General features: G+C 43.9%; 1 protein-coding gene across 5 annotated transcripts in view; it reads right to left on the reverse strand.

Annotated features, from left to right (window-relative positions):
- The window catches only part of LOC140914930 (P2Y purinoceptor 8), a 43,747-nt gene extending 35,177 nt beyond the window's left edge, over window positions 1–8,570 (reverse strand). For 3 of the 5 annotated variants that reach the window (XM_073354041.2, XM_073354034.2, XM_073353995.2), the window contains exons 1-2: window positions 8,313–8,570; window positions 1,203–1,285 (exon numbers count right to left, since the gene is read on the reverse strand). The gene's annotated coding sequence lies outside the window, so the exon portion shown is untranslated. Of the gene's footprint in view, window positions 1–1,202; window positions 1,286–2,132; window positions 2,261–8,312 lie in introns of all 5 variants that reach the window. The other 2 variants (XM_073354005.2, XM_073354047.2) reach the window with 2 other exon arrangements.
- Window positions 8,571–13,234: the final 4,664 nt, after the last annotated feature.

Raw genomic sequence — 13,234 nt, forward strand, 5'->3', positions numbered from 1 at the left:
AACCCGAGTCAGCTGACACAGGCCTACTGCGGGTGTTTTATTGCAATGTAGACATACTGAGAACACAGGAGAGAGAATCTCCAGCTGTCAGGGTATGTCAACACTGTAATGGAAGCCCAGGATTAGTGGAACTCAAGTTGGTGGACCCTGGGTTAGAGAACAGAGGGCTTGAGCATCTACACTGATTGGTTACCGTAGGCTGAGAATTTCTGGAGCTGGGCCGCAACCTGGGGCTTCAGCATCTTCACTGCAGAGAGCTGAGTCTAACCAGTTATATCTCAGATTTCCTAGTGCCCTCCCCGAAATGTGTTCGTGCCTAATGCCACAGAGTCCCCTGAAGCCTAGAATGGAGTGTGCGCAGTGTAGACTCTGGAGAATTTAGCTGACAAACTTCTACTGGGCTTGTGTGAAATGTGCTTTTTGGAAGAGCATAACTTGGCTAGATCCAGACAGATTTTCGTGGGACTGGCAAAAAGGCACGCCCCTGACACGACAGTGAACCTCTTGGCAAATTTCAAGCCCCTGCTCCAAAGCTTAGAGGTGCTAGAGTCTCTCAGCAAAACAACTGTAAACATTTTCTAATATGTTAAACTACGTATTTTCCCCTAACCTCGTTCTGAGATACGGCTGAAACATTTCTGCTGACATTTTCGAAAATATATTCCCCAAGAGGCAGACACCTGGCATGGAAGATTTCAGTCTGAGTGGTTGGCATTTGGCAAAGTTATAAGCAACTGAATACTGCATCTTATAATGGGACATGATAGGTTACCTTACTATAGGTGCCACTACTATTGCAGCCTATACCTATGAGAATTGGCAGGTTTTTCCACACCTCTTGGTGAGGATTGGTGTTGGTTCATTTGAGTACACTTTTCACCATTGTAGACTCAGGGAGAACAGGATTGTGTCCAGTTGAGTGTTAAATGTTTACTTTCAAACAATGGAGCTTCCTCCTTTCTGCCTGGGAGATTATTCTTCAGTCTAATTGAACTAATTATTTAGAAATTATTTCTGACATTCAACCTAAATGAGCCCTTTCTTAATTTCATCCCAATATACCTATCAGGTGCTCTTGAACATTCTCTCACTCCATCTGTCACCGGAGCTGCCCAATCTAGGTAATAACAGACTGCTACAAAACACAACACTTTTCATCTTAAAACACAACCGTATGAGTGCAAAACGTTGGTCAGACTTACAGGCAGTTCCCTAGGGAATTTTCACCTGGTCAGTGCTGGTGCTTCCACACTGTAACAGATTTTAATTTCTGTACACATACGAGCTGCAAAAAAGACCCAAACAACAACAACAACTTTAAGAATATCATATTTCAAAATGATCAAATCTCAAGACATTTCTCAAAAACAACGAGGGGTCCAGTGGCACCTTAAAGGCTAACAGATTTATTTGAGCATAAGCTTTCGTGGGTAAAACCCCCACTTCTTCTTGCATCTGAAGAAGTGGGATTTTTACCCACAAAAGCTTATGCTCAAATAAATCTGTTAGTCTTTAAGGAGCCACCGGACTCCTTGTTGTTTTTGTGGATACAGACTAACACGGCTACCCCCTGATACAAGATATTTCCCAGTTCACACAAGCACAGATAACACGATCATAGTTTTCAAATGGGCTAGCTAGCTCAAAACCATTTATGGGCCAGATTTCCAAAAGTGCTTATTCAGCACCCACAACCGAGGCCAGATTTTTAGAAGCACTCCCCTCTCTTGTTCTTTTGCACCTACCCCTTTTCCAGATTATTTCCCCCCAATGCTACTAGATGTGGGTTTTCATTACAGTAGTTGTTTGTGTTCAAAGTGTTTAGTCAAGGGTTGTGTGTGTGCAGGAGGGGAGTTGAAGAGAGGGGTGGAAGTCTGGCATCCCAAGGTGGGCAGATGGAAGGTTGTGGTATGTGGTCTGCGGTGCACAGTACTTGTGGCAAGGGTAAAGTGTGTGTTTCTGAGTAGAGGATGTGACATTTTGGGAATCTGTCTGTACAACACATGAATTCTGTGTAAGATTATGAACTCTCTATGTATCGTTACCAAACTGCAAACTATCTTGAAGGTGCTGTTGCCTCATTTGATGGGAGATTAATAATATTGCTTAGATAATATGGGTTATAGCCTCACCAATTAATCTGATCAGAAGATAATAAGGTTCTTGTCCCAGAATCAGGCTACACAGAATTTGCAGGGACCATCGGGATGTCTGACTAGGAAACTCACACTGAGAACAAAAGGCAGCTTTAAGCCTATTACTGAGATAAATGGAAAAGTAATGGAATAGCAATCAAATAATAATCAAATAAAGAACCAATTACAAAAGCAATAATATTGTTCTAGCAGTACAGATGGTACTATATACTATAAAGACTTCTCGATTAATATACTCACACCTTCCTTGAAAACCTGGTGATAAGAGACAAAGGACCAGCCTTGCCCCTGGCATGTCAAGAGAGTTCAATGGTCCAGGTTCCTCAAGTTTTGAATGAGAGATGAAGACCATAGAAGAAGCTAGAGCTAAAAGCTATAGAAAGACTACAGAAACTAATGTAGAGTTTACTTAAAACTAACTATTAAGAACTAACAATGACGAACTAACAATAAACAAGCTGAACTTCCCCAACATGGTGGGTTGCCCCTATTATAGGGCCTGATCTTTAGTGCCCTCCTTCCATGTCCAAAGTTAACTTCCTCACCCACAAAAATGTTAGGGTACACTTTCTCTATGGGCTGGCATGTTCATGTGTATTAAGACATATTCGTAACTATTAGAGACCATTAGCTCATCCTCACCTCTGTTGTTTCTGTCCTGTTTTGGTTATTTCTATGTTCTTTGTGATGTACCTGTTAACTCTGAAAAAGTCCATGAACTTGGGTGGCCTTAACCACCAACTTGCTTTGACTTGCCCACTTATCTATGTGAAAGGTCACACACATATATACTGTATGTTTTAGCTCGTCACCACCTGTCTAAGATAAAGGTCTCGATCATATGTATGTTAACTTGCTTTAGCTTAACATACAGGATGTTGCCTGTAGGTTCCTTGAGTTACAGTTAAAGTACTCTAATACAAACGGATAACCCTATTATAAAACCAATAGCAACCCTATAATGTGGCAAATGATCAACTCATAAGAAAAGACATATATGCAAGCAAGCAGGCTAGCTCTATAGGCTACAGAGCAACCTTTTGCCTTCTCTGTTGTCTCTTTGCCTCCATATTAGACAGAAATTCCAAAGGCTGGTGGCAAAAGAATAACAATAGAAGTTAGTTGACTTAGCTTGCTTCTCTCTGAAATGTCATAACTCTAGAGAATAGGATAGTGCCTCCCCAGAAGAACCAGTTTGTCTGGGGAGAGGTCAGTGGATGTATTTGGGATCTTTGGCCACTTTTAGCAGCTCAAGCTGACGGGAGCTCATATAGCCTTAAGATGCAGGGAAAACGCTGCTTGCCTGACTTCCTGAGCCCAGATGGTCCCCCAAGGACTCCCAAGGGAATGGTGAACTAATGAGGGGCATTGCAGTTAGGGTGTTTTTGTTGTTTTCTAAATGATCCATACTCTCTTGTGCTTTGTTAAGTAAAATAGCAAGAATGTGTTAAATGCTGAGCAAAGTCTCTCTGTGTTATATTCCTCTCAACTGCCACGTGCCTCCGGAGAGAGGGAACTGTAAATGAGAAGACTCACATCTTGGAGTGGAGTTCTGAGAGAGGATGTTTTTAAGTAGGGGGGAGTCTGAAGGTTCAGCAATGAGCCCAGGGGCTAGGCAGCTGGACAGCGGGTTCCAGCTCCCAGAAGGGAGTGTTAGATGCTGGGTTGCACTCTGAGGGTGTGCCTTGGGATCCCAAGATTGGGGTAGTGGCTGGGCTTCATTCAGACTCCAGAAGCTTAATACACCCTGGGGACCTAGGGGCTGAGTCCTTCACAGCAATCTGCTGGGTGGCCTGGAGGAGGTGCCGTATCAGATCTGTGACAATGGCCTACAGACTATGTACTGTTAGGTGGCTTCCCGTTTCACTTGCCTGCTTTTTTGTGGGTTTGTGTCTGTAGCAATTCTAAATGCTTCACAGTGAAGATTTTGTGTGTGTTAATTTTCTAATTACTTCAGTACTTAATTGGGCATTCTGCAAGGGGGCCTGTGGTGGTAGAAGTATCAAGAGTCCATCAGCAGCTGCACATGTATCCATAGCAGGTACAAGATAAAATATGATAGAAAAATGTAGCCTTGTATTGAAAAAGGGTTTGTGTGCCTAGCCCCCATACATTAAGTTTCTGGGCGCTCTACTCCCATCCATCAGCAATGTGCATAGGGCATAAACTTTCAGTCATAACAATAAATAATGGCTGACCCAACATTTCTTTTTTTTAATGAGCTGCGCAGGACCCACCTCATTACCAAGTTTTGTGGAGGTAGATGATGGCTTTTTTAAAAAGAAATATTCATCAACAATGAAAAGTAGGTTTTTCAGCCAGAGGCCTCAAAGGTTGCCCATTAAAAATGTATGAAAAATCTGACAAAAACTACACAGACAATTCAAAGGGCCTCAAATCTAACCCTGTGAGAAATTTCTTTTAGCAAAAAAACTGGAGCGCATTGCTCATTTTACGTCCATTTTTAGAACACAGTCCTAACTATGAAGCTACTACCAGGCTTCCTTCATGTAATAAATGACCCAGAAAGCAAGCCAGCTTGACTTTCAGAATCCAAGCAGTTTTCAGGGCTGGTGGTCAGAACAAACAAACAAGCTTCTTTTTACTTGTAAATCCAGCACGTTTGCTCTGGAGCTAATTGCGGCACAATAAACCTGGAACCCCATGATGCCATTTTTACAGAGTCACTTCTCGGAGTAGAACCGCATTTTAAAACTGTACTTAAACAGAATGAAACAGTTTTGGACAAAGGCAAAAGAACAGGAGACAAAAAATATGGCAACAAATCTGAAGGCTCCGAAATTGAATCAAAACTGTAGTACTAGGAAATGGAACCTGGCCTCCTCCGTTTCAGTTTAAAACCATCCTTTTATTTGTAAGCAAAGCAAAGAATACGGAATGACTGAGAGATAGTAGCCATGGAACTCCACTATGCTATTTTAACAGCCCTTCTCGCCTACCATAGGGTGCAAATCCTCACTGAGAGGCCATAGGAGCCCTGCTCCCCATGTTCCAGTGGAAGTTCTCCAGAGAGAGACCATGGGAGGCCTGCTTCATGAGCCTAACAACTGAGCTTCTCAAAGAGATATTGCTGGGGCCTGGTGGCTGGGTGTGTTTAGTTTGGAAAAAGAAGATTAAGGGGGAGACATGATAGCCATCTACAAATATTTGAAAGGCTGCCATAAAAAAGATGGATAAAAATTGTTCTCTCTTGCCACAGAGGCCAGGACAAGAAGCAACGGGTTCAAACTATGGCCTAGCAGATTTAGATTAAATCTCAGGAAAAACGTCCTATCTGTAAGAACAGTAGGACAATGGAACAAACTGCCTAGAGAAGTCTTGGAAGCTCCTTCACTGGGGGTTTTCAAAAGGAGGCTGGGTAGCCATCTGTCTTGGATGGCTTAGACACAACAAATCCTTCATCTTGGCAGGAGGTTAGACTAGATGACCCTTGTGGTCCCTTCTAACCCTATGGTTCTATGATTCCCCACCCTCCTACCCACACATGGTTTATTGGTGGGGGCAGACCACACTGGCAATTTCTCTTATAAATCTTTCCATTTTTGTCACTACAGCTAACCTACCCCTTTCTCCTTTTGGTACTCTTTCCAATCAGGGGCATGCACAAGGGTGGGGGGCGGCAAGCAGAGGCACCCCCCCCCAGTAATTGACAGCAGCCCTGGGGCCCTGGCGGGGAGAACAAGTTCCTTTGGCCCTAGGGTTCCAGTGTTGAGAGTGAGGTGCTCCAGCCCTGGGGCCACAGCGGGAAGAACTGAGCTCCTGTGGCCCAGGGCCACAGTGGGGGCACAGAATGTGTCCCCCAAAGGAGTGGAATTTAAATTTGTTTGCACCCCCCTGCTTCCAACCCATATTCCTGCACCAGACAAGAATACTCATTCTGACCAAGAATATTCTGGGCAAAATTTTTAAAGACCCTCAACTTGGCCTCTCATTTTTGCACTTACAAGCTTTGCTGAGAGCAAAATTGCCTGCACAGTTAATTGCAAGTGTAGATGATACCAGGTAAAATTGTCACAAATACTTGGAAGTATCTTGAAAAGCGCTGCAGAAAGGTGTAGGGTGCAGCTGGAGATGTGGATTCAGCTCCAGGCTCCCCACCAACTTCCTGTTTGACCTTGAGCAAGTCACTTAGCCTATCTCAGCGTGTTGACACTGCAGCTGAGACTGAGCCTCCTAGACCGGGTAGACAGATTTGCGGTGGGTGAGGGCTCATGCTCGCATGCCAGAAATAGCAGTGTGGATGTTGTGGCAATGACAGAGGCTTAGGCTAGCCACCTGAGCTCAGACCCAAGGGCCAGGTTGAGCTTGAGCTGGTTGGCTAACCTGAGCCTCCGCTGATACTGCAATGTCCACACAGCTATTTTTAGAGCACTAGCATGAGCCCGGCTAACACAAGTCTGTGTACCCAGGCTGGGAGGTTTGCTCCTAGCTGCAGTGTAGACCAGAGGTCCCCAAACTGTGGGCCGTGCCCACCTAGGGGGGCGCAGAGAAACTGTAGGGGGGCACAGCTGGTGCTGTGGTGGAGAGGGAGCACCACCCAGCCTCGTTCCTGGCCCCAGCCTTAGCTGCTGGCCCCAGCTGCTGGCCCCGCACCTGTGGCCCTGCTCCCGGCCCCGCACCTAGGACCCCAGCTGCCGGCCCCGTGTCCAGGGCTCTGTGCCCAGAGCCCTACTGCTAGTCCTGCGCCCAAGGCTCTGCCCCCGGCCCCGACTGCCACCCCCATGCCTGTGGCCCGGGCTGCTGGCCTTGGCCCCTGGCCAAGGCTCCACTCCTGGTCCTGCCTTCAGCTGTGGCCCCAGCCTTGCCCCCCTTACCCATGTCTGCCTTCTGGAGCCGCAGCCCTGCTCACGGCCCTGGCTTCAGGGGTAAAGAGGGGTGTGAGGTAAAAAGTTTGGGGACCACTGGTGTAGACATACCCTCTGAGCTCTGTTTCCTGTCTGTCTGATGAGGATAATAGCACTTCCCTTCCTCACTGGAATGCTGTGAGGTCAATACATTAAACACTGTGCGGTGCTCAGATTCTACAACAAGGGGGTTGAATAAGTACTTAAGATAGAAGCGTCTTAGGAACCCCATTGAAAGTTGATGGGACTTATGTTCCTAATTCACATGGGGGCTTCTGAACCTCTTATCTAGAATCTATGTAGGTATTTTTTCCATTTATAAAATCCAGAAGGTGCTCATTCGAAAAGGCAGGCACAGTCAGGTCAATGTCTAATGCTACAACTGATTGTGGGCAGGGCAGGTCCTTTTAAAACATTGGCCTACAATAGTTGAACATTTCCAGGAATCATGGAATAGTGATAGGCTGGTGGCATCATGCAATTATTATAAGTGCCCTACAAATAACTTTTTTTGAAATGTGGAAAACCTTTCATATAGAAATAGTATATTGCGAAAGACAACAAATACAACATGCAAAAGTGCACTGTGCTACAAGAAGACTTCCATCTGGTGCTAGTCTGTCAGAGTTCTGCTTTTATGCTGTGAGGCAGTCACCAAAAGCCCGTGTGAAATTATATCTTTTTATGGTCTGACTGCATATTTATGATTCTTATTGTGTGCATGTGCTCATGCTGTAAACTTCACTGCAAATGTTTTGCCCGCGCAGTCTCAGAATGACTATAAATCGCAACTCTGCAAAGGTTAAAGATACATATCTAGTCCAGATTTACAAAGAAATTGGGTACAAAGTTTATTCATTTGGGTTTCTATCAAAGACTAGAAGCTGATTCTCTGCTTTTATGATGTCACTTGGAGTTCTTTACATCTTTCACAGTTCTTCTTACTAAAAGCAAAATTTACACTTGATGCCCCTTTATTCTAATAGATTATTTGAACATCTTAGCTGTTTGTCCTACTACAGTACCTGCTGCAATAATTTGGACTGATTGCAAAGTTACCTTTTTCTAATATGCTGTCACTTTAACCCATAAAATAATCATTTTATTTCTAAATTGTCCAGTCATCAGTGCTGCAGACATATATCGCTCATTATTTTTCAGTGATCATTTTGGACTCTTTCCATGAGTAAAGAATATGGCGGGAGGAGGGAAATAAGCCAATCTATATTTCACCTACTGAAAAACTACTCTAAAAAAAGAGCATGAAAAGGAAGTGAAAAGTTGTCCTTACCTGCTCCAGTGCGTATGGCGTAGCATGAAAAGCCCGTAAATGACAGATTGTCTGTTAGAAAACATCTTATGTTGGTTACTCCTCAGAGCACAGGGCTCAGGAAATGACCACATATTTCTGCAACGGTTAGTTGTTTCCTCACTTTGCAAGTTGACTGTTTTGATACACCCCTCACGTTTTTTTTAAGTTCAGAAAATCTTTCTTCGTCTCCCAGTAAATCTGTTTGGTGTCTGATGGCTGTGCTCTCCCGCTGACTAGTTTCACAGTGAGAATGTGAAGCTTGCAAGAGAAATGGTGAGCCTGACAACATTTCCACGTAGTAAAAGGAAATGGAGCTTCTAAGATGTTTTCTGCCCTAGCGTAGCAAGTGCACAAACCGTAGAGGGAAAATAGTAGAGTAAAATTTTCAGAGGCACCTAAGTGACTTAGGCTCCTAAATCTCATTTTCAAGAGAGACTAGGGTACTTAGGAGCCAAAATCCCATCCTAAGTGCCTAAATTCCTTTTGAAAATGAGATTTAGGCTCCTAAATCAGTTATGTTGCAATGCTGAGCACAGGCATGCCCAAATACCTTTAAAAATCTGGGCCTTGGTCTAGAAGCAAACTGCTGTCATAGGGATATTTTCAAGTGGTCACTATACATTTCCAGTACTGTTTTGTTCAATTTCTAGTTAGTCCACCTCCTCTATAGAATCAATACTTGCTTTGTGCTTTGGTGCTTACTGAAGACAGATTTCATTGTAATAAGTATTTGAAGTTGCATTAGTTGTACATTTAAGTTTTATTGCAGCAAGTGTATGCTTAGAATCCATTACATTCCTAGTTTCTTTGGAGTAAATTGCTATTATCTGGAAGCTTCAGATCGCAATTTTTAATAACCTTAGAGTTCGGCCAATGCCACTAGTTGGTGACTCAGCTGGTGCTGTGTGAATAACTGATTTTCGGTTCATAGGCAGTTCTGAAAATTCAAAAATAACATTAGTTTCAAGTCAACCCCAAACCAAATTTTTTTTAGAAATTTTCAGTGAATTGAAAAATCAGAAAAAGAATAATTTTGGGTCCAACAAAACATTTTGTTTTGATTTGAGGCATTTTTAACTGTTTTTAAAGTAAAAGCAGAGAAAATTTGGAAATGAAACCTAACTTTACAAAATTGAGCAGGAGGTACCTTTCCTTGTTTACCCAATAGCCCAGTGGTTAGCCCACTCAGCTAGGCTGTAGAAGATCCAGGTTCAAATCCTTACTCTGGAGCAACAAATTGAAACCAGGTCTCCCAAATCCTAATCCTTCTCCCTCACAGGCTATTGTGTGGTGGTGATGGGTCTGCTTAATCTCTCCTATTGAAGCTGCTCCACTTTGTCTGAAATCCTTCAATGTTTATTGGGCCAGAGAGAAAGACAGTTACTCTATAGGCTATGGGGGTCAGGGCATCCTCCTGCGAGGTGGGACCCCAGATTCCAATCCCTGCTCCAATGAATATTTAGTTATTTATACCAAGTAGAACAGCTTCAACAGAAAAGGTCAAGAGCTTGTCCTATGCTACAATTACCCAATAGCCTGCTGGTTAAAGCATTTACCTGGTATATGGAAGATCTCAGTGCAAGTCCCTGCTCCAGAGGAGGGATTCAAATGTGGGTCTCCCACAGCTGAGATGAGTGTCCTCACTATTGGATATAAGGGGACCACCTCCTTCTTGTCCATTTGTGAACCTAACCTGGCATTTTCAAATATATATATTTTTTTACCAAAACAATTCATGAAAATCAACACAAATTTGTGAAATGTTTTGGTCGACTCAAATCTGCATTTTTAGTGAAAAAAAGTTTTGGATGAAAAATTTCACCCAGCTCTAGATTCAACTCCCTCATTTGGGGCTTTCCCCAAAGAACATTGAAATCAGGAGAAAGACTCCCCTGACTTCAATGAGCTTTGGAGCAAGGCCTTGCTGTTGCAAGCTTTGGTCCTGGTCCTGGGAGAGGCCAAGTATTTCCATCATGGTGTTAAGTGCCCTCAGTGCTCACTGTGCTGTAGGTCATTGGCATCTCCCAGGATCAGGCCCTGTGACTTTATAAACAAGACAACAAATTCCCTTTGTTATCTGTTTGGTTGGATTTTAACATAGAAAAGCATAATTAAAGGCCAGCGGTAAAATCCTGACCCGACTGAAGTGAATAAGAGTTTTGCCATTGACTTCAGTGGGCCAAAGCTTCACCCCTGGGATACATTTCCAAGAATAAACAAACAAAAAAACAAATGCACCAAGGGCTAAATCCAGCAAGGCACTCTGGCCTCCATCCACAAAAACACGTAGGCATGTGCTTAACTGTACACGTGCCCAATCCTATTGTCTTCAGTAAAATCACTAGGAATACCCATAGGATTAAAGTTAGGCTCATGCATAGCTAGATGGAGCTCAGCGCGCTCAGCATCTTGCAGGATCAAACCCTAAGTCAGTTATTTTTATCCTCTGTTCTTAACTGGCCACAAGCTACATTGTTTCACATGCAAAAATCTTAAGGGAGCTTTGCATACAACAGGATGGCTGTATATGGCCTCAAGTGTTTCTCCCTCTTTGGCTGCTCTCACTTTTGCACATAAAAACTGAATCAACTGTCACTTGCCAGACTGGCTTTTTATGCTGAGTCGAAAGGTAAAGAGAAGTGACTGACTCAATATTGCCAGATGCAAGAGTTCAAAAATTATAAGATTAGCTTTAAAATCATGAGATTTGTATTAAAATATACATTGGGGTTCTTTTTCTTTTCCATCTGGTTTCTGAGCCTTTAGTGTGCATTCACTGCATGTTTTCAAGCTTTTTTCTACAACCCTGAGGGCTAGATAATCATGTATTTATCTGTCTTCTGAAGCTGGGTCTTTAAGAAAACACCAAATATTACAAGACTTGTGGTAAAATTGCGGGAGTTCGGAACACTGTTAATAGCGCCAAGGGAATCAGTTGGTGGCATTCATTCTACAGAATGCAAATCTTTGGGTGAATCCATCAGCACTGCTCTTGTGTAGAAATATTATTTAGGAGTGCTATTGATTTTCACGATAAAGCTTTGATTTTCTCTAAAGCCCTTCAGCATGGGTGAAATCTTGGCTCTAAGGTAGTCAATAGCTAAACTCCCACTGACTCTAATGAGTCTTGCTGTGGACTCAGATTGAAAGAAGCAGCCAGTTAGTGCTTTTTAAGAATTAATTTGCAATTACCAAATGTCACACCTTCCTAGGAAACTTGGGCTGGATAGTGTATTACACTAATACCCTTTTACACTGCTCTGGCAATGGAAATGGCCTTAAAATGAACAGAAAAGGCTCCCCTCATTCTACCCCTTGTGCATAGGGCTTCCCTGGATAGCGTAGAGCTACTACAGTGGGGTCTGCACCCGCCCAGTTCCTGCTGGCTCCCTGTATAGCAGGTGGAATAGATGTGTGACCAGAGTGCACTTTATTATCACTATTCTTTGCTTCTCACTGTCCAAGGGAAACAGAGTATGGAGGCTGCTCTAACTTATAGGACCAGCAGACCCCCGCATGGCCCCAAAAATGTAGGGACCACCCCTTTCCCCCACCCCATTGCATTATCCAAGAATGGAGAAACTGAAAATCGGGCCTTTGTCTTAAAGGTCTACACTAAAGATACAATGCTTGCATAGCGTTAGCCCTGGTTCTGAGGGTGACCCTCCTGGTAAGATGACCTCTCTGCAGGCTGTTCATGAGGTTATTGAATCTACATTCCTTAATTATAATTTGCACTAGGCTGACTGGTCAAATACGCACTGGTGTAGTGTGGAGAGGTCAGTTTTAAGACCTGCTTATTTATGAAGGAGCAAATGTAGCCCCCTTGTCTGCCGCTGTGGAGGACCCCCTGGCAATGAACTATTACAGTTTGACTGTGCAAGGGGAAAGCTGAGTATGTGGCCATGCAGAGGGCATGCAGTCCCTGCCCATCTTGGATCCCAGTTCAAGTATGGCTCCTGCATGGGCATGGATGCAGTCAGGACCAGGGCAGTCAAACAGAGGGTGGATGTTGCTCCATGGAGCCTTCTGCTCTTCTTTCTCTCACCATGTGTAGGCTGTGAAGGGAAACCCTGAGTGACTTCAACCATTGTGCTGAAGTATCCTCCTAGGAGCAGCTCTACAGCTACTTTGCAGGCCTGAGTGGAGAAATTTCTTCCCGTTATTTCCCCTGTGCAGCTATCCCAGCATGCATTCCAGCTAAGCAGGGACCTGGGCTAAGGAGCTGGCCCTCGATTACTATTAATCCTCCAAAGATTTTACTGTGCACATTTAAGATACTGTTATAATGAGACACTTTCCTTACTGTTACGCATTTTGGTAAACTCACAGTTCTCATTGATTTAGACTGACCAAGTTGGTTGATTAGCTCCCTTTACTCTAAATGTTGTTATACCAGAATAAGTGGGGTAGTCCTGAAGAACAGCTGTACACTCCCAAAATGATTCCAGGTCTGATAATTGCCTTGATTCATAGATCCATAGATTCTAAGGCCAGAAGGGACCATTGTGGTCATGTAGCCTGACCTTCTGTATAACACAGGCCATAGAATTTCCTTGAAATAATTCCTAGCACAGGTCTTTTACAAAAACATCCCATCTTGATTTAAAAATTTGCAGTGATGGAGAATCCACCACAACTCTTGGCAAATTGCAGGGATGCAAAAGTGGGGGAAGAGGGAGATATGGAAGGCCAAGGGTCAGCCTCCTTTACCCCTCGCTCATAGATGTCAGGGGCAGCAGCTGCAAGAGGTGATCCCTCAGCATGTCTGAGCCTGGCAGCCTGCAAGGAGTGGGCCTAGCTACTGGGGTGTGGGGTAGACCTCCAGGGCTCCAAGTTCAACTGCAGACAGTGCAGAGCCTGCCAATCTCCACCCCACTCAGACAACCAGGGTCTGAGTC

Source organism: Lepidochelys kempii, chromosome 1, assembly GCF_965140285.1.
Source record: "Lepidochelys kempii isolate rLepKem1 chromosome 1, rLepKem1.hap1, whole genome shotgun sequence".
NCBI lineage: Eukaryota > Metazoa > Chordata > Testudines > Cheloniidae > Lepidochelys > Lepidochelys kempii.